The following is a 23,779-nucleotide window of genomic DNA, read 5'->3' on the forward strand; positions in this document are numbered from 1 at the left end:
GAGACAGAAAGCAGGCCGTGGATGCCTGGGATGAAGGCGGGTGTTGGGGGCAGGGCGGGCAGGGGTCACAGGGGACCCAGGAAATGTGCAGGGATGACCTGGCCACTAATTCCATCGTGGGTGTCGGTTGTCTGAAAACACATCCTTTGCACAGTCTATATAAGTGCAGTTTATTACGCGTGCACCGTATCGCAGTAAAGCTGTAACCTGCATCTCCTGTGCTCCTGGCGGGGAGACAGGCAGGAAGCGCGGGAAGGAAGCAGTGAGGGGGGCTGTTTTATTCCAGGTGAATGGGGACGGCTGCCTACTGGGTCACGCTGGACCACAGACCCCAAGAGGTGGGGAGAGGAGCCATGTGGCTCCCTGGGGGTAGGGTGTCCTGAGAAGAGGGAACAGCCAGTGCAAAGGCCCTGAGGCAGGGAGGCCTGTGTGGCTGGAACAGAGTGGGGGAAGGAGACAAGGGGAGGGTGGGTTGGCCAGAAGGGTGTCTGGGAACTTCTACAAGGGAGGCTGGAGCAGGGCGACAGTGGAGGGAAGGAGCAGGGTCAGGAGACATTATGGAGGCCGAGAATGTTCCAATGGCCTGAATGAGGGGGGAAGGGAGAGGAAGGGGTTGGGCGACTATCCCTCATGTCTCTGAGGGGGTCAGACCCCATCTCATCTGTCTCACGTTCCTCTCTCCAATCCACTCGGCCCCAGGGTGATCCCAGGCCCAAGTCCCGGTGAACCGAGGCAGTCTTGACCAACGTCACTGACCCTCGAGGCTGACAAAAGGCTTGTGTCCTCTCTGGCCAGAGGCAGAGGCCTCCCCAACAGACGCATCCCTGTCTGGGCCCAAACTGCAGCGATTTCATAAAAAGGAAGTTTTAAAAGAAAACCGGTTTTAGATCCCCCAGATTATGATTTTGGAAAAGTTGCAATGACCGTGCAGAGAGTTCTGGTCTCCCCTTCCCCCTGCTTCCGCTCCCCCGCCACCCCGAGCACCAACTTCTCATGTGTCTGTCAAAGCAGACGAATTCACGTGGGGACAACGCTGTTCACCAAACTCCAGGCCTTCTTCGGATTTTTTCAGGTCTCCCTCTGGTGTTCCGGGATCCCATCCGGACACCCCCAGTTAGCCGTCAATTTTCACCAGCATTTTCTCCGCCTTCCCCACCACGTTCCAGGGAGTTAATACATTTTTGCATTTCCAGACCGGCTGAGCGATGACAGGGTTCTAAATGCCCTTCGCCCGGTTTCCCCCGACGCAGACATCTTGTACGACCGTGGTGCGTTGGCCAGATCGAAGACGCTACGCTGCCCGTGGTTTTAAACCGTCACGAGGACAGCCCCCCTGAAACACGTATGGGGCGGGAGCCTCAGCCTCCCATGACTTCAAGTTTGGGGTCGGGCGGGTTAGGGCTCCTAGTTCCAGCTTGGCAGCCATATCCTGCTGTGTGACCTTGAGCGGGTCGCTTCACCTCTCTGAGCCTGTTTGATCTTCTATAACACGCGTGGAGGGCTGGCCTCCTGGGAGAACAGGCTGGGCACCAGTGACCTTGAGCGGGTCGCTTTACATCTCTGAGCCTGTTTGATCTTCTATAACACGCATGGAGGGCTGGCCTCCTGGGAGAACGGGCTGGGCACTGGTAGGCACTTGACAAATGTCAGCACGTTTTAGTTTTATACGTTTAGTTTAGTTTTTACGGGTGCCCGAAGGCCTCAGCATCTGCCCGTGGAATATAGGGGCAGACATACAGTTCCTTAGACCGAAAGAGAACCCGCAGGGTCTGATTCCCCAAGAGAGACACATGGATGGGCCGGGAACCCTTCCCACCCCCATAGAGACACACTTCAGAACGTGTGGACGTTTTTTTAAAAAAACCTGGTGGTGGGGCGCCTGGGTGGCGCAGTCGGTTAAGCGTCCGACTTCAGCCAGGTCACGATCTCGCGGTCCGTGAGTTCGAGCCCCGCGTCGGGCTCTGGACTGATGGCTCGGAGCCTGGAGCCTGTTTCCGATTCTGTGTCTCCCTCTCTCTCTGCCCCTCCCCCATTCATGCTCTGTCTCTCTCTGTCCCAAAAATAAATAAAAAACGTTGAAAAAAAAAATTAAAAAAAAAAAAAAAAAAAAACAAACCTGGTGGTAGTTTTTGTAACAAAATACTCCATCGTAACCATTTTTAAGCACACAGCCCGGTGACACGAAGCACATTCCCAGAGGTGGGCGGCTGGTGTCACCACCGTCCGTCTCCAGAACCGGTTCATCTTGCAAAACAGCCTCTGTCCCCATTAAACATGAACTCCCCACCCCCTCCCCCAGCCCCTGGCGCCCCACATCCTACTTCCTGTCTCTGTGAAGGTGATCACTCCAGGGGCCTCATGTAAGTGGAATCATGCTGTCTTTGTCCTTTTAAGGCTGGCTGACTTCACTCAGTTTGATGTCCTCAAGGTTCATCCGTGTTGTACCGTGGGGCAGAATGCCTTTCCTTTTTGGAGCGCCTGGGTGCCTCCCTCGGTTAAGTGTCCAACTTCGGCCCCGGTCATGATCTCGCGGTCCGTGAGTTCGAGCCCCGCATCGGGCTCTCTGCTGACAGCTCGGAACCTGGAGCCTGCTTCGGATTCTGGGTCTCCCTCTCTCTCTGCCCCTCCCCTGCTCGTGCTCTGTCCCTGTCTGTCTCTCAATAATAAATAAACGTTAAAAACACACACACACAAAGACCGAATGTGATTCACCATATGGATGCCACGCTTTGTGTACCTGTCCTTGGACGGGTGGGTTCATTCCGTCTTTTGTTTGACTACCGTGAATAACGCCTCCGTGGCCATGGTGCACAAGTGCCTCTTTGAGACCCTGCTCTCAATTCTTTCAGAGATACACCCAGAAGTGGGGTTGCTGGACCACACGCTAATTCTGTGTTTAATCTTTTTTAGGGACAGCCATATTGCTTCCCACAGGGGTTGCGCCATTTTGACATTTCCACCAACAGGGCGCCAGGGTTCAAATGCCTCTACATCCTCCCCCACACTTGTTATTTTCTGGGGTTTTGGTAACAGCTATTCTAATGGGTGTGAATTGGTATCTCGTGGTGGTTTTGATTTGCATTTCCCTGATGTGCTCTTGGGCCATTTGTATATCTTCTTTGGATTCGAACATGTTAATTCCTGGGGGCCACTCGGAAGCAAAGAGCAAGTGTGGGCGGCCTCCTTCCGGCAAAGGCCGGCAGCTTCCTCGCAAGCCGTCTGACCACCTACTGTGCGCCAGGTGGTCTCCGAGGCGGAGACCCGGGCTCCCTCGAGATCGGCTCGCTGTTCACTGCTCTGCCACACTACCTCGCGTCTCCACGCCTTTCCACACGCAGTTCCCTGTGCCTGGAATGGCCCTCTCGCCTGCTCCGCCAGCAACACAGAAAACTCCTACTCATCCATCAAAACCCAGCCCCAAACGTCTTCCTCTGTGACATCACTCCTGCTTATTCCCGTCCAGGTATCCATTCAGCCACCACACATTCACACAGGGCACGGGGGGGGGGGGGGGCAGGTGGCATCGGCCAAGAAAAGAGTCCCCGCCCCCATTCAGCCCACAGTCTTGCCGTGATCTCTCTTACGGTCACAGCTCCACTGTCCTCAGTTACTACTTATTATCTGGGTGCCTCAGGACTTGCTCCCTCCCTGAGACGGTATTCGTGCCCGCGTAGCGTATGCCCCGAGCCGCTGAATTCTCCCAGCTGTGAAACAGGTAGCATTTTACAGATGAGGAACCCGAGACTCGGAGGTTAAATGGCTTGCCCAAGGTCACACAGCTGCTAAGTGGCAGAACTGGGATTTGAATGCAGTCCGCCCACCTTGAAAGCGCACGGGGCACGATTTCTCCTTAAAGGGATTTCAAATTTTCTCAGCCCTCCTGAGCCCATCCTCAGACCCCTGCTTTGTCCTTGCCCCACCTCCCCAGCTTTGAGCCCAACTCCTTGGCCAGAGAACCCACCTCCCTCTATCTGGACCATATACCTCTGTTGATGTGGCAGAGCCTCACCGCATCCCAGGGCCCTCCCCCCCCCCGCCCCCTGCTGAGTCATATCAACCCAACGGAACCCTGAAGTTTTTCTCACAGGTGCTACTGACATGCCGTTATCTCCCCCACCTGCTCCTGGACACTTCCTTTCCTTGAACCCAAGGGCAGGGCTGAGCCTTGTTATTTTTTATTATTGTGGTGAAATTCACGTAACATAAAACCTACTATTTTAAAGTAAACAACAGAGTGGCCTTTAGCACGTTCACAAGGTCATGCCACCGTCACCTCTGCCTAATTCCAGAACTGTTTCGTCACCCCAAAGGAGACCCCGTCCCCATTTCCCCTCCCCCGGCCCCTGGCAACCGCTCGTCTACTTTCTATCTCTATGGATTTGCCTGTTCTGGACGTTTTGTACAGACGTGACCCCACAACAGGTGGCCCTTTGGGCCTGGCTTCTTTCGCTCAGCCTGATGTTTTCAAGGTTCGTCTACGGTGGAGCGTGTGTGGGGGCCCCGTGACTTTTTACGGCTGAGTAATAATCCACGGTGTAGACGGACCACGTTGTTTCTCACGTCATCATTTGATGGACATTTGGGTCTTTTTCACCGTTTGGCGCTTGTGATCCGTGCTGCTGGGAACGTGCGTGTGCAAGTCTTATTCGAACACCTGTTTTTGATTTTGGAGCGTATATTCCTGGGAGTCTAATTGCTGGGTCGTATGGTAATTCTATGTTTACATTTTTGAGGAAATGCCAAGCTTCAGTGACTGTACCGTTTTAGACTTCCCCTCAGCAAGGGCTCAGTACTGTTCCATCACTGCAACTTTCACCTGCCTAGGACCCGGGTTCAAATCTTCACTCCACCACTGTGACCACGTGATCCTGTTCTTTCCCCCGCCAGGCATCCTGCTTCTCCCGGTAGCAACACCCCGTTCTCCTTCCAGGAATCACCCTCGCGTCCCGGCCGGTGGGTCTGTCAACCCCAGAGCCCCGGACTCCTCGGGATTTGGTGGGGCGTGGGGAGGAGGTAGAATCGGGGGAAGCAGAGACAACCCCTCCAGCTAAGAAAATCCCCATGGACAAGGCAGGCCTGAGATCCACTTACAGGGAGCGGAGGGGAGAGGGCGGCCTTGGTAGCTGCCGTGGACTCCTAAGTCAGCGAGATTTTAAATCTGTTTTTGCCCAGAAATAGCCGGACGGATCTTAGAACAGGGATGAAAAAGAACCTGTGTTTAGAGCCGCGCGCTGAGCGTCTGGGCAGCTGGCAGCGTTTAGCCTGGCGCGGACGATCGAAAGCAAGTGTGCAGTTACGGTCGTGTTCAAAAATACGGCTGCGAAGCGGCAAGCTCGGGGCTGGGCCATGCGCCCTGTAATTCTCTTTCCAAATAAAAGGCAGAACTATTCCTGGCTCGGCTTGGGGACTTCTGTGGCTGCCGGGGCTCCAAGGAGGCCAGCCTGGAATGCAAGGCATGGCCCGCGCCCTGCCAGGCCGGGGCCTCCGCTGCCTGGGAGTTTACATTTGGAGCCTGTCATTGTAAGACTTTTTAATTAAAATGTTATTCCCGCAGGGGCCGAGCAAGGCTGCTCCAGCCCGGGACCCCTTCCCCAGGAGACCCACGGGCTTGCGGCTTACGCGTCGGGCGTGTGTGATGTTTGGCAGCTTGAGTCAATTTTGAGCTATTTGTGGAGGGGATAAAAAAAAAAAAAAAAAAACACATAAAACCAAACATTGTTTGATGTTCGCCAAATATAGCATTTTTGCATTTCTATAAGCGAAGCCCTGATTTTAGAAAATAACGTAGTTGATCAGCCGTACGGGGGTGGGGGGGGGGGATGGAAGTCTGCTACAACCCAAGGGAACCTCAACACTGTTACTATTATCAAAAGAGGCTCCAGCTGGGTTAGGCATCTGACTCTTGATCTCCGCTCAGGTCGTGATCTCGCAGTTTGTGGGTTCGGGTCCCGTGTTTACATAAACTTAGACATACAATGACTATAAATGCAATTAACGCACAATTAATATAAATATATCAATTTTTATATAAATATATATATATGCAATGGATAGAAATGGTGTATACACATAGCTTATATATTAACATACATTTGTATTAGTCTGCCAGGCCGCCACAGCAAAATACCACCCCCCTACCGACCAGGTGTCCTCTCTGCAGGCTGGAAGTCGAAGGTCAAGGCGTTGGCAGGATTGGTCTCTCCTGAGTCCTGTCTCCTCGGTGGGCAGACGGCCACCCTCTTGCTGGGCTCTGCACATCTTTCCTCTGAGGGCACACCCGTCCCCGGTGTCCTCTTTCTGTGTCTGTGTCCCCTTTCTCTTGTAAGGACACCAGTCAGATCAGACGAGGGCCCACTCTACGGCCTGATTTTACCTTAGTCACCTCATTCAAGGCCCAGTCTCTGAACAGTCACATTCTGAGGTGCTGGGGGATGGTAGGACTTCAACGTATGAGTTTGGGTGCAAGGATAGGAATATTCAGTCCGTAACAATATAATATAATATAATATAATATAATATAATATAATATAATATAATATAATTAATATAATATAATAATATAATGTCATTTTTAATTCTTTTAAAAAATGTTTATTTATTTTGAAAATGAGAGAGAGAGAGAGAGAGAGAGCAGGGGAGGGTCAGAGAGAGAAGAAGAGAGAGAGATTCCCGAGCAGGCTCCACGATGTCACCGCAGGGCCCGACGCAGGACTCGAACCCACAAACTGTGAGATCATGACCTGAGCCGAGATCAAGAGTCGGACATGAACCTGATGGAGCCGCCCAGGCGCCCCGATATAATACCATTTTTGAGCCATTTGAAGGTGCCCTGCAGACGTCACTCTCCGTGACTCCTGAGAGCCACGAGATTCTCCCACACAACCCCCAGACAAATGTCACGCTCCCCAAATTTCACATTGAAAAATGACTCATCTGGGGCACCTGGGTGGCTCAGTCGGTTAAGCGTCCGACTTCGGCTCAGGTCATGATCTCACAGTCCGTGAGTTCGAGCCCCGTGTCGGGCTCTGTGCTGACAGCTCGGAGCCTGGAGCCTGTTTCAGATTCTGTGTCTCCCTCTCTCTCTGCCCCTCCCTGCTCATGCTCTGTCTCTCTCTGTCTCAAAAATAAATAAATGTTAAAAAAAATTAAAAAAAAAAAAGAAAAGAAAAATGGCTCATCTACGGTTGTCACATAACCCTAATCTCCCCAGTAATACCTGCCAGGGTTTGAACGTTTGTGTCCCCCTAAAATGCACATGTTGCAACCCCAGCCCCAGTGAGATAGTATGAAGAGGTGGGGCCTTTGGGGGTGATCGGGTCATGAGGATTGGAGCCCCATGAAGGGAATCGGGGCCCTTATCAGAGGGACCCCAGAGCGCTCCCTTGTCCCGTCTGGCATGTGAGGACACGGCAGGGGACGGCATCTGTGAACCAAGGAGAGGGTTCCCACCAAACACCAAATCTACCGGCACCTTGATCTTGAACTGTGACAAATACGTTTTGGTTCACGAGCCACCCTGTCTCCCGTATTCTGTTACCGCTGCCCAAACAGACCAGGATGGCAACTTTTCTTTTCTCACTCAGGGTCCCATCCAGACTCACCTGCTGCTGCCCTCGTTCTCCTGTCTCCCTTCCTCGGGAGCGGTGTCCCAGCCTTCCCGTGTCTTTCGCGACACTCGTATTTTTGGAGAGTCCAGGCAGTTGTTTCCAAGAACAGCAACCCCCCACCCCCACCCCAGGGGGGTGGCCTGTTGGTTCCTTGTAACCGGGTCCGGACTGTGCATCTCAGGGTGGGACCCACAGAAGTGAAGCATGCGTGGCCCCTGGGGTTGGCTTGCCCCGTGCCCGGTGATGTTACTTGTGCTCACTTGGGTCAGGTGGTGGAATCATCGGTCTTAAAGACTCCCCAGGGCACGGGAACATTCCGGTAGAGCCGGAGACGACGGCCTTAGATCCCTTCTCTTTGCTGCACGTGCAGAGAAGTTGCAAAGCCTCGTTTGACTCGAGCTTCCTTACCCACCTTGGCACTTCCTCACCCTGGTGTCTTGTCTGGCCAGCTGAAAAGGAGCCAACGGAGCCCAGGCACGGCTCAAACTCGTCCCTAGCCCTGAGGAAGTTCATAAAGGGGGCCAGGTGAGGACGGGTGGGATGCGTTCTTGGAGGGCTCCCTGGAGAAGGAGACCTGTCAGCTATGCCTACAAGTGGCTGCACCCAGTGCGATCCCAGGATCCCAGGCTCTTGCCAAAAGGTCTATAGGAACCTCCTTCGGAGCTCATCCAGCGGGATAGACCAGGGGTTCACTGCCACTCCCCCCCCATCCAGGGGCTCATGTTGACTCTCCCCATCAGATACTCATGGCGCTTTCCCAGATTTGCAGTCTGAACCAACCGCAGGCCAGTGTGTTTGGTGGCCTTGGAGGGAGAGAGAGGAGCTATTTTGGGTTCTGAGGGCTGTAATTCCTTCTGCGCAGAGAAAGCCTGGTGGGAAGGGAGCGGGAAGAGAGATTACTAGCTTCCCTCATCCAGTCTCAGTTTACCCGTCTGCTAAAGGGGTGAGCACTTCACACCTCGCAGGAGGGACGCTGGGCGGAAAAAGTCCATCCCAGAGTCAGCCCTTCTGGCTGGGTGTCTCCCCTTCTGCCTCCAGGGGATACTGGCTGATGCCTCAAGGCGCCTTGGGTTATCACCACTGGCAGGGGGTACTCCTGGCACATGGTGGTGGAGACCAGGGACACTGCTCAGCTCCCTATAGGGTACAGAACGGCCCCGCCAAAGAGAGATCCAGCCCCAAATGTCAGCGGTTGTGGGGGGCAAGAACCTACTGGAGAAAAATATTGTCTCTCTCATGCATTCAGATGACTGCCATGTAGGTGGCGTTGCGATTTAAAATATGATTTGGGGGGCGCCTGGGTGGCTCAGTCGGTTAAGCATCCGACTCTTGTTTTCGGCTCAGGTCATGACCTCACGGTTCGTGAGTTCGAGCCCCGCATCGGGCTCTGCGCTGACAGCGGGAGCCTGCTTGGGAGCCTCTCCCTCTTCTCTCTCTGCCCCTCCTGCCTTTTCTCTCTCAAAATAAATAAATAAGCTTTTAAAAAAATGTAAACACCATTCTTATCAGGGGGTGACAGCCGAGGGGTGCGGGGCTCCTTTTGGGGGTGATGAAAATGATCCAAAATCAGTTGCATGTTGGATGTAGAGCTCTGTGAATAGACCCAACAATCATCCAACCGGACAATCTAAGTGGGTGAAATTGTACGGTATGTGGATCGCCCCTCGATAAAGCTGTTATAAAAAGAAAAAAACACAATAGCCAAAGGTGGAAACAACCCAAATGCCTGTCGATGGGTGAAGGAACGAGCCAAATGTGCTCCATCCATGCAATGTGATCTTATATTCGGCCACAAAAAGGAAGGAAATTCTGACACATGATACAATGTGGATGCACATTGAGGAGATTATGCCGAGTGAATAAGCCAGTCACAAAAAGAAAATGCTGTATGATCTCACTAATATGAGGTCCCCAGAGGAGTCAGATTCATAGAGACAGGAAGTACCAGGGGCTGGGGGAGGGGACGCGGAGTTGGTGTCCCATGGGGACCGAATTCCAGTTTGGCACTTCCCCCGAAAAACTTGTTACAAGGGTAAATTTCGTTCTGTGTATTTTACCACCGTTAAAATAGAAAAAGGAAACAAACATTCTCAGCCCGCAGGCCGTACACAGACAGGTGGCAAGCCAGATTTGGCCCCTAGGCCAGAGTTTGCAGACCCCTGGGCCGGCCCACACAGAGGGGCCAAGGGAAACTTACCCACAAGGCAACACTGGGTGAGGGCGCACCTGTTCCGGGAAGGGCAACAGGTGCCCTGGCCACGGTGAGCCTGGGGTCTAGGGAGATGTCAACAGGCTGAGTGCCAGGCTCCTGGGATAGAGAAGGGATGATGAGTGAGGGGGCATGGACAAAAATGGAGTGGGGGAGCTGCTGGCAATAAAATCTGTGCGTTTTGATAAGCCACGGCCAGGGGGCCATGGAAGTGAGAAGCCGAAAGATGCTGGCCGGTCCCCTGGGCCCCAGGAGCTGACCCATGGAAAGCAGCCAGACCCTTGGGCTCTCCCCGCTGGAGAGTGGCTCAGCCACTCCCCAGCCTCAACCCCTCCAAGGGCCACCCCCCTTCGCCTTCAAGTCACATCCAGGCTCTGAGTCCCCAGGCGCAGCCGCCCGGTCCTGCGTGAGTGGGCCCCAGTCTTCGCACATGCTGTTCCCCCGCAGGGACTGACCGCCCGTCTCTCTCCCCATCTCAGCTCCACGTGTCAGAGTCCATTTTGGGGGCTGCTGTTTCCCCTCCCCTGGCCCTGCACTGACTTCCCCAGCTGGGTGTCCATGCTGCGTTTTTTCTTCCCAGACTCAGGGCCCCTCAGGCGTGGGCCCGATGGAGTTGAGTCTTTCCAGGGGCCCTGGCCGCATGCAGCCAAAGCCCGAGGGTTTGCTGGAGGGCTTCATTAGCCTACAGCGAAGGCTCAGGGCCCGGCACAGGGAAGTGTGAAGCCAGGTGGCCGAGCTCAGTGCTGGGGGAAGCAGGGGGGCAGGTGGACGGGCAGAGCTAGCTACGAGAGGGTGAGGTGTCCCAGGCGGCAGGCCCCAACCCGGGGGACCAGAAATGGCTGTAGGCTTGGAAGCTACATGGGATATGAATTTAGGCGTGCCTTTTATTTTTTTTAAACGCTAATTTATCTATTTTGAGAAAGAGGGCGGGGAGGGGCAGAGACAGAAGGAGAGAGAGAATCCCAAGCAGACTCTGAGCTGTCAGCGCAGAGCCCGACGCGGGACTCGATCTCACAACCGTGAGATCACGACCTGAGCCAAAATCAAGTCGGACGCTTAACCGACTGAGCCACCCAGGCGCCTTTATGCACCTTTTAAACTAGCCCTGAGCCAAGGGCCCCTTGTCCCTATTGAGATGAGGCCCCACACCAAGGCTCATGCCGTCTGTGGGGTTCTGGGGCCGGGAGCTGGCGGGGAGAGGATCTGATCCCCACTACTGCCCGAGGCATCTCTTCTAACTTGCGTTATGATCTTTTATAACCCAGCCTCACCTCCCTGGATTTCCCTCTGACACACTGAACACCCCCTATTTCCCAAATTTTCTAAGTTCTCGATTCCGGGCCTTTGCCTGTGCTGTGCCCTCCACCTGGGATGCCCTTTCCCCGTGTGTGGCTGGACCGGAACATCATTTAACTGTGCGGTGTGGCCACGCTCCCCGCCCCCAGACGCAGCCCCTGCCTCCCCTCTGGGCACCTCCAGAACTGGGGTCCTTCCAGCTCTGACTCCACAGGCCTGGGAGTGTCTGTGTCCAGTTCTGTGTCCCCCAGTCTGGGACCCCCCCCCATGCCAGGTCCTCACTTAAAATAGCCCCGTGTCCCCACTGAACAGTACCTGTCCTAGAGAAGGTGTTGACGAACGTGTATCCAGTGACAAGTGGGAGAGGCAAGGGTTAGCCGCTGGAAGATGGCCATCCTTCCTCCCATCCCGACCTGGGAGGAGTCCTGTGAGGCCAGTCCCCAAGCTCCTTCCTCTGTTCTGCAGCCACATCCCATAGCTGCCTTTACAGAGAGACCCTCTCCTTTTTCTCTCCCATACCTCTCCTCAACCCCACTTGGGTCACCCCTCCTCCCTGCCCCCGGCCCTCAGGGGTCCTCCAGCTCTCCCATGGGGGTTCTCTCTGGGCTCTCAGCCTCATTCAAGTCCAGATCCAGGCCCTGGAGGCATCTCCCCAAAACACAGACCCAACCAGCTTCCTCCTCTGCTCTCACACCTCTCATGGCTCCCTACTGCCCACAGAATGAAGTCTGAGCTCCACTTCTCACATGAGGCCCCTGGGTCCCAGTTTCCTCACTGGGTCCCCCCTCACAGGGCTGCAGGAGGATCACACAGGGTAGGAGGCAAGCAGGACCGGGCCCACGAAGGACCCCTGTTCCTTCTGTCACAGACATCTGAGCATTCGCCGGGCTGGCGTTTCTCAGAATTGCTGATGTTTGGGGTCGGATCATACTCTGTGATGGGTACATGGATGCTAGATGATAGATGGACAGAGAGACAGATGGAAACAGACAGCAGACAGGGTCTCTCTCATGCTAGGGCAGGGTTTCTCGCCCCGTCACTGCCGACACCGGGGGCTCCATCATCGTCTGCGGTGGGGACCGTCCTGTGCACCGCAAGGTGCTGAGTGGCATCCCTGGTCTCTGCCCCCTCGATGCGAGTAGCTCCCCGCCAACCCTCAGTTGTAACAACCAAAAAAGTCTCCAGACGTTGCCGCAGAATCACCTGACTCAGGGAAATGTCTTCGGACGGGGGTGACAAAGTCCCATCTGAGACAAAACCACAAAGAAGGAAACAGTGGAACAGGTGACCCCAGGAGGTGACGTCAAAAGAGAGGGAACAAGGGGGCAGAAGCTTCTCTGAGGGCTTCTCAGCAACCCGAGCAGAGAGGCCCGGAGGCACAGAGGGAGGGGCTGCTTATGAGGGTCCCCCTGCCCCCGGGAGAGAAGCTCCCTTCCAGTGGGGACCGGGGTGGGGGCCTCATACCCACTCGTCTTGCACCCATAGACTTTGGGCAAGTCACGTGGACTCTCCAAGCCTCAGTTTCTCCATCTGTATAAGGAAGGGTCCTCCTGTGCCCCAAGATCCTCTGGATACTGGCGGCTGTCAGAGCACAAGGGGTGGGTTATCTAGATTTTTAATGTGTATTGATTTTTTGAGAGACAGGGTGTGAGTGGGGGAGGGGCAGAGAGCGAGGGAGACCCAGAACCCGAAGGAGGCTCCAGGCTCCGAGCTGTCAGCACAGGGCCCGATGTGGAGCTCGAACCCACGAACCGTGAGATGGTGACCTGAATCAAAGTCGGACACTTTAAGCAACTGCGCCACTCACACGCCCCATAGACTTTAGAGAATAGGTGCACCCGGGTGGCTCAGTCAGTTGAGCGCCCAACTCTGGATATCAGCTCAGGTTGTGATCTCGAGGTAGTGAGATCGAGCCCGGTGTTGGGCTCTGCACTGAGCTCAGAGTCTCCGTCTCCCTCCGTCTTTCCCCAGCTTGCACGTGCTCGCTCGCTCTCTCTCTCAAAATAAATTAAAAAGCATAAAAAAAAAAACACCTAAAAACCAAAACAAACAAAGCCAACCAAAAAAAGGAACGAAACCAAAGTCTCTGCCCAGTGCCCCACGGCTGGTAAATGACGGAGGGCGGATTTGAACCCCGTTCTGGGTTCCCGCCCGCATCCCGCTCCCTCCCGGACAGAAACCGCCACGGGGCACGGGAGACCGTGGGAAGAAGAGCACGTCAAGCCTGCACAGGGGTGTCGAGGTGCCTCTGGCTCAGGGCACCTTTGCTCCGCGCCTTCTGCCAAAGTGCCCCCAAGCAGGCATGAATTAGCCTGCCACCGAGGGACTCCTTTGCAAGGTGAAAATGACGCGACATTGACAAAAACAAGGTCTTCCAAATCCCAGCCTTAAAGTGATGTTGAATCACGAAATCCCTCCGTCAGCAGATGAATGGAGAAGACGGAGAAGGGATGCATTCCTGCGGTGGAATATTATTCACCATACAAAGGAGTGGAGCCCTGACTGGTGCTTCCTGGTGGGGGGCTCTCGACAACGTCGTGTGCAGAGACAGAAGAGAGACACGAAAAGCCACCTACTGCAGTATCCCATTTGTGGGACACATCGAGAACAGACAAATCCACAGAGGCTGCCAGGGGCTGGGGGAGCAGAACGGATCGGGTGAGGGGGTGGGGGGGTGGGGGGGCGGTGACAGCTCACGGGGACGGGGCTTCCTTCCAGAGTCATGAAAATGTTCTGGAACAGGACAGAGGTGCTGGTTGCACAACACAGTGAACCTACCAAATGCCACTGAAGTTTCCACTTTAAAATGGCTAATTTTATGTTATGTGAATTTCACCTCAATAAAAATACTTGGATAAAAATAAAAAAAAAAAAACAACAGAAGCCTAGAAAAATCCACCAATGCAAGCATTTGTCTACCCAGCTGGGGGCGGGGGGGGGGGTACAGGTGGGCACATGCCCTTTTTTTTTTTTTTTTTTTTTTGCGGGGGAAGGACGATGGAGTCGGGGGGCCCCAGCCTGGGAGTCCTGTGCACAGTCTTGGCCAATTTGCCAGCCCTCTGGGGGCCGTGCTCGGGCTGGCGGGGGTGCAGGGTTCTGAAGGCTTTTCTGTCAGGGCTTTGAAAGGGGGCCAGGTTTTTTCCCCGGAGCCGAGCAGTCTTGGGCCTGTTGTTCTCAGCAATCTCGGGGCCGCGTGTTAGCAGGAAACACAGCCAAGTAGGGCTTCCTGCGCGTCGGAGAGAGGAAGCTCCGTAATGTTCTGGAAGGCCGGGTTAAAAATAACCCCGGTATATAAAGACAGTGGAGGGTCCCCTCTCTCCCTCACTCGCGCGCAGGCCGGCTGGACGCAGGGCCGAGCAGGTGGTTTGGGGCCCGAGGCGGGCCAAACCCCCGTCCCGAGCCGGGGGCTGGGGGAAACCTCAGCCAAGCTCAGAGTCCCGACGCTGCTGGCTTCCAGAACTTAGGCAGAGCCCGGGACACCGTGGGTGTTCCTGTTTTAATCGCTTTTCTTCTAGCAGAGAATGCAACCCCCCAGGCGCTATCAGGGGACAGGAACTCCGCTGAGCTGTGATTCTGGCGGAGTGTGGCAGTGACGTCCACGGCTCACACAGGCTGGGGGGGGCCCCGACGGCCAGGGTTTGAATCCTGGTTCTGCCATTCAACTCTGGATCCCCATCTCCTCATCTGCAAAATGGGACTAACAGTAGTTCCCACGTCGTTGCCAACGCTAAACACACAGAACAGAAGAGCCCTGGTGCGTGTTTTATAGGAGGCCGAGCCGTCACTGTGACTTATCATCAGCCATATATTATCTCATTTAACCTGCACATCCGTTCTAGTATCGCCCCCCCACACCCTTACCCCTCCCCCCCACCCCCATAATTCGAGGATAGGCGTCATGTGTTGGCACGGTGACACAACACTGCAGGGCCCGGTGGTCCCTGGAGTTTTTTCGGAGCCTGCGGAGATAACACCTCCGGAAATGATGCCTTGCCTGCCTCACCCTATCCCAGCCCTGATGAAAAGTCACAGAGATTTGAACCAAGTTCTTCCTACCTTGAAGGCTCATGCTTTTTCTGTTCCATCCTTACAGGTTAAACTTTCGAGAGTCAGGAGGGCACATTGGAGAGGTAGACGATCAATGCCCATAGTGGGCAGATTTTCCGTGTTCTGAGCCGGGCAAGGTCACCTTCTCACCAGGGGCTGTCATTGCCATCAGAACGGTGAAGAGAATACGAACCTGCTGCTACCTGAACTTTAGGACAAACCCAACGCCAGGGCTTGGGGGTCCTCATTCTGGGCTGAGCCACATCGATGAGAAAAAGAAGCCACAAATGGGAGCCCCCGGGTGGCTCAGTCAGTTGCGTGCCCAGCTCTTGATTTCAGCTCAGGTGGTGATCCCAGGGTCATGGGATCGAGCCCCTCGTCGGGGCTCAAGATTCTCTTTCTCTTTCTCTCTCTCCCTCTGCCCCTCTCCCCCACTTATTAAATAAATAAAATAAAATAAAGCCTCTTAAAAAAAAAAAAGACACAAATGACCAATATCAGGAAGGAAAGAAGTGACCCATGACAGATCTTACACATGTTAAAACGATCTCAATCGGGGCGCCTGGGTGGCTCAGTCGGTCGAGCGTCCGACTTCAGCTCAGGTCACGATCTCACGGTCTGTGAGTTCGAGCCCCGCGTCGGGCTCTGGGCTGATGGCTCAGAGCCTGGAGCCTGCTTCCGATTCTGTGTCTCCCTCTCTCTCTGCCCCTCCCCCGTTCATGCTGTGTCTCTCTCTGTCTCAAAAATAAATAAACGTTAAAATTAAAAAAAAAATTTTTTTTAGAGGATCACAAGGGCACCTTATAAACAATTCGATGCCAATCAACTCAGTGGCTCAGATGACACAAATTCCTTGAAAGGTACAAATTCCCGAAGCTCACCCAAGAAGAACTAGCCATACTATGAAAGAAGTGGATGGTGTGGTGGAAACCCTTCCCGCAAGGAAAACTCCAGGTCTGGAGAGCATCACTGGTAAATTTCCCCATTTTAGGGAGGGAGGAAGGCAGCTCTGCACAAATGCTTTCGGGCAGCCTGAGCGGGAGACAAGGCTCCCCGACTCCTTCCCCACGGGGGGTGGGGGGTGCAGGGTGCGCTGGGGACTCCCTTACGTGCTGCTGTTCAGCAGAGCGCTGGGCCCCCACCCTTCCCCGGCCCCCCCCCCTCCCCAAAGAGATCCCGTTCCAGGGGGATGTTTTCCTCTGCCGTTAGTGCAGATCCCCGCCGGGGCTCGGGGAAATGAAAGAAACGCTTGCTCTCCAGAAATCCGATCCAGACCTGCCAGTCCCCCTGAACGGCGCCTTTGTACCCTGAGTGTTGCCACAATTAGTGCCGACTCTGGCCGGCGCTCTGAGGCCCCTTTCAGGACTTACTGTTTTCCTCCATCATCTATTTTTAACTGGCCAAAGGGGACTTGTTATGGGCCGGGAGCGCGCGGTGGAGGGGGGCGGGGGGGCGTCTGCCAGGCCGAGGGATGTGGCGGGCCAGCCGGGGAGCTCCACGTGGGGCGCTGCCCTCCGGCCTGGGCCGCCGTGAATGGAGGCGCCCGGTCGCCACTCCCGGCCTCAGTTTCCTCATCTGTCAATGGGGGCATCCCGCCAGGGGCTGCAATTCCAAAGTGGCACCAGGGCCAAATTCCATCCATCCATTGGGGGGTCTCGCTCCGTCTGTCTCCGCGTCTCTGCCTCTGCCCGTCTCTCTCTGGCTCTCTAGCTCTCTCTCCATCTCTGGCTCTCTCGCCTTCTTTCCATCTTTCTCTCTCGCCCTCTCACTCTCTCGCTCTCGGGCTCTCCCCTGCTCTCGCTCACTCTGACCACCCCGTCCGTGGGACGCGGGACATTTCTGCTCAGCTCTGCCTGAGCAGGGAACCACTCGACTCTCTCCTCCGAAAACAGAGATGACCAGTTCTGCCGCCACGTTTTCTTTCATCGGAGGAAACATCACGGACGGACGGGTGGACCAATCGTTCCCATATCACCTCCCCAGAGCGCCCCGTGTGTGCTCGTCCCCGGGTGCCACTTATCAGCAGAGCAAGCTGACTTCTCTCTGTGATTCAAGTTTCTTACTTAAACAAATGGATACCCAGGCCCCTCTGGGAAGAGAATTCCCGTTCTTACCGAGAAGTCCCAGGGGATGGTGAGCTCCTGAAGGGTTGGGCTCCACTTGGAACCACCCTCGCCTTAGCAGGAGACCCTCCTGCTAATGCTTCTCCACGTTGGGGGCAAGCCCAGAGGGGAAACTGAGGCTCAGATAGGTGAAGTCCCTCCCCCCGCCCAATAAGGGTGTTTGCCTGGCTCCAGGAGCCAGGTTTTTGACTAAAGTATCTCCTGATTATTGAGGTTCAAGCTCTTTTGTGATCAACACTTAGTCCTGCATGCTGGGTCTGGGGGGAAGGGGGCGGGCAGGCCCCCGGCTGGGGGGTGGGGAGTCACAGCCCATGAGGCTGCCTCGGAGGGGGCAATGCCATCGGAGGAGCAGCCCTAACCCCGATCCTGCCCTAGTACCCCCACTCCAGGCAGGGGCTGGCCCCCTGGGGGCTCTCCCATGGGCCCACCCCCCAGCTGTGATCTGAGAACCTTTGGCCTATAGATGGTATGTCCCTGAAGGGACCCCCTGGGCTCAGGGGTCACACAGGCTGGCATTGGAATCCCAGCTGGCCACGCTGAGTCCCTGGGCAAGCTCCCTGACCTCATGGCCTCAGCTCCCACTTGTGTAACGAAAGGCCAATGGTCCCCACTCCCCAGGATCCAGTGGGGCCTGACATCTGAGAAACAGCAGCCACAGCTCCTGCAGAAGCTGTCCAATGAAAGGTCCCTGTCTCAACCGTTTCTGGACTCTGGCCATAGACTTGATAACGCTGCATGTTTCCTCCCAGACGTGCCCTGCCCGATTTTGTTAAATGGTGGAAAAATATACATAACATGACATTTACCATGTTAACCATTTTATTTTTTTATTATTATTTTTAAATCTTTATTTATTTTTGAGAGACAGAGACAGAGCATGAGCGGGGGAGGGGCAGAGAGAAAGGGAGACACAGAATCGGAAGCAGGCTCCAGGTTCTGACCCATCAGCCCAGAGCCCGATGCGGGACTCGAACTCACAAACCGCGAGATCATGACCTGAGCCGAAGTCGGACGCTTAACCGGCTGAGCCACCCAGGCTCCCCAGAATCATATTCGGTCTTAAAAAGGAAAGAAACTTTTTTTTTTAATGTTTATTTATTTTTGAGAGACAGAGACAGAGCAAGAGCGGGGGAGGGGCAGAGAGAAAGGGAGACACAGAATCCGAAGCAGGCTCCAGGCTCTGAGCCATCACCCCAGAGGACACCTCGTCCCCATGAGCACTCACCGCCCCTCCCCCCGCCCCGACTCTGTCTCTCTCTCTCTCTCTCTGGATTTTCCTGTTCTGGACATTTCTTATAAAAGGGATCATACACTATGTGGCCTCGTATCTGGCTTTCACTCAGCACGACGTTTTCAAGACTCATCCACATCGTAGTGCATGTCAGAGGTCCATTCCTTTTTACGACTGAGTAATATTCCACCGGGCGGGCGGGCCACATGGTGTTTATCCCCGCGTCCGCTGTCGGACATTTGGGTTGTTTCTACCTTTTGGCGATGGTGAGCAGAGTTGCTGTGAACCTGTGTCGTGTTTTCATTTCTCGGGGGAAGATCCCCAGGAGTGGACTACCTGTGTCATATGATAACTCTACATTTTACCCTTTCGAGGAATCCTCCCCCCTTTTGACCCTGCCAGAATTAAGCCAGAACTCTCCGTGCCCCTGTGGACCCACCTGCTGTGCGTGGAACCCTCGCAGCTGCCTGCCCGGAAAGGCCCTCACACTTGCCAAATTCTCTCAGCCCGGGGCTCCCTCATCGGTGCATCGACCGCAATGACAATTTAAGGAGGTGACACAGGAAAAGCCCAGCAGGGACCTCAAGCAAAGTGGCCGCTCTGCCGTCCCCCTACTCTCCCCAAGTTTTCTGTCATCGCCTCAGTGTGAGGTTCCCAGATACAACCCAGGACGCAGATAAACATTTTTTAGTATATCCCATTCCATGCAAAATTTGGGATATACTTGCACTCAAAAAAATGTTGTTTATCTGAAACCCGAATTCCACCGGGCATCCTGTATCTCGTTTGCTAAGTCTGGTGGCCGGCCTTCGTGACAATTGCTTCTCACAGCCAGAGAGAAATCCCCGGAATCACAGCCAAGCAGAAATCGGAGGCAACTCCGGGGGCATTTTGGGCCCCAAGCATCCAATCCTCCTGGCTCGAGTCAGGGCACCCCCACTGGGACCTGAACTTACATCTGAGACATCTCTAGTTCTCCGCGGGTTCCTGGAGAGAGGTCTGGTGACAAAGACTTTGTTGAGACCCTGGGAAATCTTTGAAGGTCTGTTTCGGTCAGATGACAAACGATCTAAATTTGTCCCCAACCCCAGGCCGCCGGAAGGCCAGTGAGCAAAGGGTGAGCGTACAGGGTAGTCCCGTGAAAAGACACCTCACCGAGGCCTGCCTCCCGGGGCACCGAGGTCTGATTCACGCTTCCTCGTATTCAAACGCAGCCCGCCAGGGCCGGAAGCATCTCTGTGAGGGGCAGGTCGGCCTGGACAGGCAACTTTTCCCCTCGATCTTTCCCAGAACCCGGGCCCGGGCCCTGCACAGGCATGAAGCCTGGGAGACGTCGGTCACCGCCACGTAGAGAAACCTCTCCTGTCACACTGTCCAGCCCAGGACATGGCTGTGAGGGAAGGCCACCTTGTCCAGGGCCCGACTGATGCATCAGAGAGAAGAGACCCAGAGCCCTGGTACACTGAGTCCACAGAAATGTCTCAGTGTCTTTTAAATAAGGAAAAAGAACTCCTAGGGCAGAAAAAAGACTTCTGTTTTGGGGCGTCTGGGTGGCTCAGTCCGTTGGGCATCCGACTTTGGCTCAGGTCATGATCTCGCAGTTCGTGGGTTCGAGCCCCTTATCAGGCTCTGTGCTGACAGCTCAGAGTCTGGAGCCTGCTTCGGATTCTGTGTCCCCCTCTCTCTCTGCCCCCCCCTTGCTTGTGTTCTCTCTCTCTCTCTCTCTCAAAAATAAGTAAATAAACATTTAAAAAAACACCTCTATTTTTCTTACCTCAGGAGAGAAAAATGAAATAGGGAAGGCCTACAAAAATCCATGAAATGATTTTAACTTTTTCTTTTTTAATGGAGAGGGTATGCCGTATTGGGGACATATTTATGCTAGAAAATGTAGTATAACTGAAGTCCAAACGTAACTGAACATCCTAGGTTTTATTTGCTAAATCTGGCAAAACCTGGTCATTCTGTGACAGTTGCTCGTCACAGCCAGGCAGAGACCTAACCCAGAAGCAAATGTGCCTCAGGCCCCGGGAAGTCATATGGCAGACCAGGGAGGTGTCAAAAGCCTCCTCAGCCACCGATGTACCAGCATATGGCAGAAGGTTGGGAGGGACGCAGGAGCACGCATCAGGCACGTACCCATTCCCCTGCTAACAAAACTGAGGCTCGGGAGCCCGAAGCAAACCGACCAAGCTCCAGGCCGTGGCTCTCTTAAAAAACCCTTTTCTCCGACAGTGGTTTTGTACCTTCTTGATGTCCTGAGCCCCCGTGTGAAGGTGGCTGCAGACACATTAGGGTGGACAAACGTGCCAGCGACCTGCCTTCGCTTTCGGGGGGAGGTCCGCGGACCCTCCGAGGCTCGTACGAGACCGCGTCAGGAACAGAGCCCTCAAAGTGAGTCCAACTCCTGGCTCCGCTGGGGGTGAGCAGTGCTATTCCCCCTGCTTCAATGTGAAGCGGGTCCCAGGGACCGAGGAGGCTCCACGGGGGCCCTGGCACCTAGTAGATCTTCAATCCATGTTATTCGTCTCTGCCCCCCCCCCCACGTCCCCCTCCGCCCCCCACTCACCCTGGGCTGGCCATGGTAAACTCCAGAATTCCTGGGGGGCGGTGGCGGGGAAAGCAAACTCCCTCTTACTACACGTATTTTCAAAAACTGCCCTTTTGGTGGAAAAGGCTTTACATCTTAAGAAAAACCTGATTGTTAGACTCAGGTCTGCAATAAACGTGTGGCTATTTTTAAGTGCCTGGGGACGCAGGCCTATGGCCCCGTGAAAAGAAAAAGCGGTTTGTCTTCTCCCGCCAGGTCCAGAGTGGCCCCAGTGACGTGGGGTGGAGGGTGAGGGGTACGAGCCGCCGTGGGCCTGCCGGGAGCACAGGAAGCTTCCTAGAATATTCCAGAACCTTCATCCTCAGGTGGTCAGAAATCATACAGCCGGGGCTGTGCCTCAAAGTTCCAGCTCCGTGAGCAGTGGGTTTTCTGTTTTGTTTGTTTTTTTTTTTTTTTTCTCAAATCACATTTTTTTCTCCTCTTCCTTTTTTTTTTTTTTTTTTTTCTCAAATCACATTTGTTTTTCCACAATCGAAAGCACTCACACAAATCTCACCCTGGCTTTCAAACACACTGTTCTGACCAAGACATGTAAACAACCGCTCCCCCCCCCCCCCCCCCCCCCCCCACCAACCCCACCGCAGCTGGGTGTTTGGGTGACACTGGAAAATCTTCTGGACAGGGGGGAAAAAAAATAGGGAGTTTTCCAAAATTCCACTCGGGACTTACGTAACACGGGGTTTATGCAACCGGCCCCTGGAAACAGCTCCAGCGGCCTCCTCCGGCTGCCGAGGCTCGGAGGGCGGAGGGCGGAGGCCGTCCTGGCAGCAGAAGACCCGAGAGGGGAAAGTGGGGCTCTGGCGGGGATCCCTGACTCCTCCACGAAAGTGATAAGGGGAATGCGGACGGCCGCTGGGAGGCCAAGCGCATGTTTGAAATACGTTGGCAAGGCCGAGTTCTCGTCAACCGCCACGGATCCTCTGTGGAAGCGACTGCATCCGTCGCCACCAGCCGCGGGCCGCGGAGACCCAGGCCCGTCTGGTGGACGCCCGAGGGGAGCCGGGATTTTTTAGCCCCTTTTTCTCAGCGTCCCCTTAAACCTCCCTGGGGGTTCCGCCCGGCCCCAGACATCCTTCCTAGTTTGCACGAAAGCAAACTCAACCAAGGCGCAGAGAAGGGAGGCGGCTCGTCCCGGGAAAGCAGCACCCAGACGAAGCAGGCAGCCCTGGAACCTAACACGCCGCCTGCCCGACACGCCATCAGCCTTTTCAGTATTTTCCTTAAAGAGCACCTGCTCCCGGGGCGCCTGGCGGGGGCTCAGCCGGCTGAGTGTCCCACGTCGGCTCAGGCCGTGATCGCACGGTTCCTGAGTTCGAGCCCCGCGTCGGGCTCTGTGCTGACAGCGCAGAGCCCGCTTCGGATCCTGTGTCCCCTGTTCTCTCTGCCCCTCCCCCGATCACGAGTGCGCTCTCTTAAAAATAAATAAACACTAAAAAAAAAAAAAAGAAGAAGAAGAAGACGATGACGACGACAACCAATCCCTCCTCCACCCCAGGGTGATCTTTGGGATCAGGACCTGAGAAATTTGAAAAGTGAGGACAACTGTCCCCCAGCTCAGATGTAGAGGGAATGTCTCAACCGTGTCTCAGGGTCTACTAAGGCTGTGACCCAGCAATCCCACGCCTGAAGAAACAAACCCATATGTCTGCACAAAAAGAAATGTGCTCCCATTTTCATAATGCCCCCCCCCAACCACCAAAGGGAAAACAACCCAAGCGGCATCGAGAAAGGAACTGGGCTGTATTGATTTAATGAAATACTACACACTGATGAAAAAAGAAGCACCTGTTGTCTGCAGAACATGCGGGACCCCAGTTGGCATGATGCAGAACCCAGACTCGAAACAGGGTGTAACTGTGATTCCACATCAGTGGGGTCGGCAGCAGGCAAAACTCGTCTCTGCCGACAGAGGTCTGGGGTGCGGTTCCCCTCAGTAGCGGAGGGATCTTTCAGGGGCGCTGATGTTCCCAAGTCTTGCTCTGGGTGACAGTCACGGCAGCAAAATCCACTGAGCCTATGCCAGATTGGCGCCCTCAGCTGTGGACAAGTTTTACCTTCATTTGAAAAGATCGAGTGGGCATTTATTGAGCACCTAGTGCATGCGTGAAAGGGTGCTGGTGAGAAGGACCTCGGCCCTCTTTGGCAATACCTTCCATCCACAACCAACGAAGGCGCTCAGAGGCCCGCCAGCCACGTGCGCTGGGGAACCCCTGCTCTGCCTGGGAGGACTTGATTCCTGACTTTGGGCGGGCAGAGGGGTTCCGCAAAGCCGTGGTCCTGTCTTACAGGTGGAGTTGAAATGGAAGGTGGTAGAGAAAGAAGGTTGGAAAGTCTCACCTCTCCCCTGCACGCGATGAGCCACCGTCAATGGCGGGAGCCGCCACGGGTGAGTGCTCTGTCTACACAGCGGGCACATACAGTCTCCAGACCGCCCCCCTCCCCCATGCCCTCCTAAGCCCCACTTGGAAGATGTGGACACCGAGGCTCAGTGACTTTTGCCCAAGGCCCCCAGACGGCACAAACAAGGAACATGTCTCCCTGAAGAGGCAGACAAGACGCTCAGGAGCCCCGGGGCTGCCCCCTTGAAGGTGGCGGTGTCCCCACTTCCTGCTGGCTTCCCTGGTGACTCAGTGGCTGCCAGGACAAGGTGTGTCT

Source organism: Panthera tigris, chromosome A2 (assembly GCF_018350195.1).
Source record: "Panthera tigris isolate Pti1 chromosome A2, P.tigris_Pti1_mat1.1, whole genome shotgun sequence".
NCBI classification, from domain to species: Eukaryota; Metazoa; Chordata; class Mammalia; order Carnivora; family Felidae; genus Panthera; species Panthera tigris.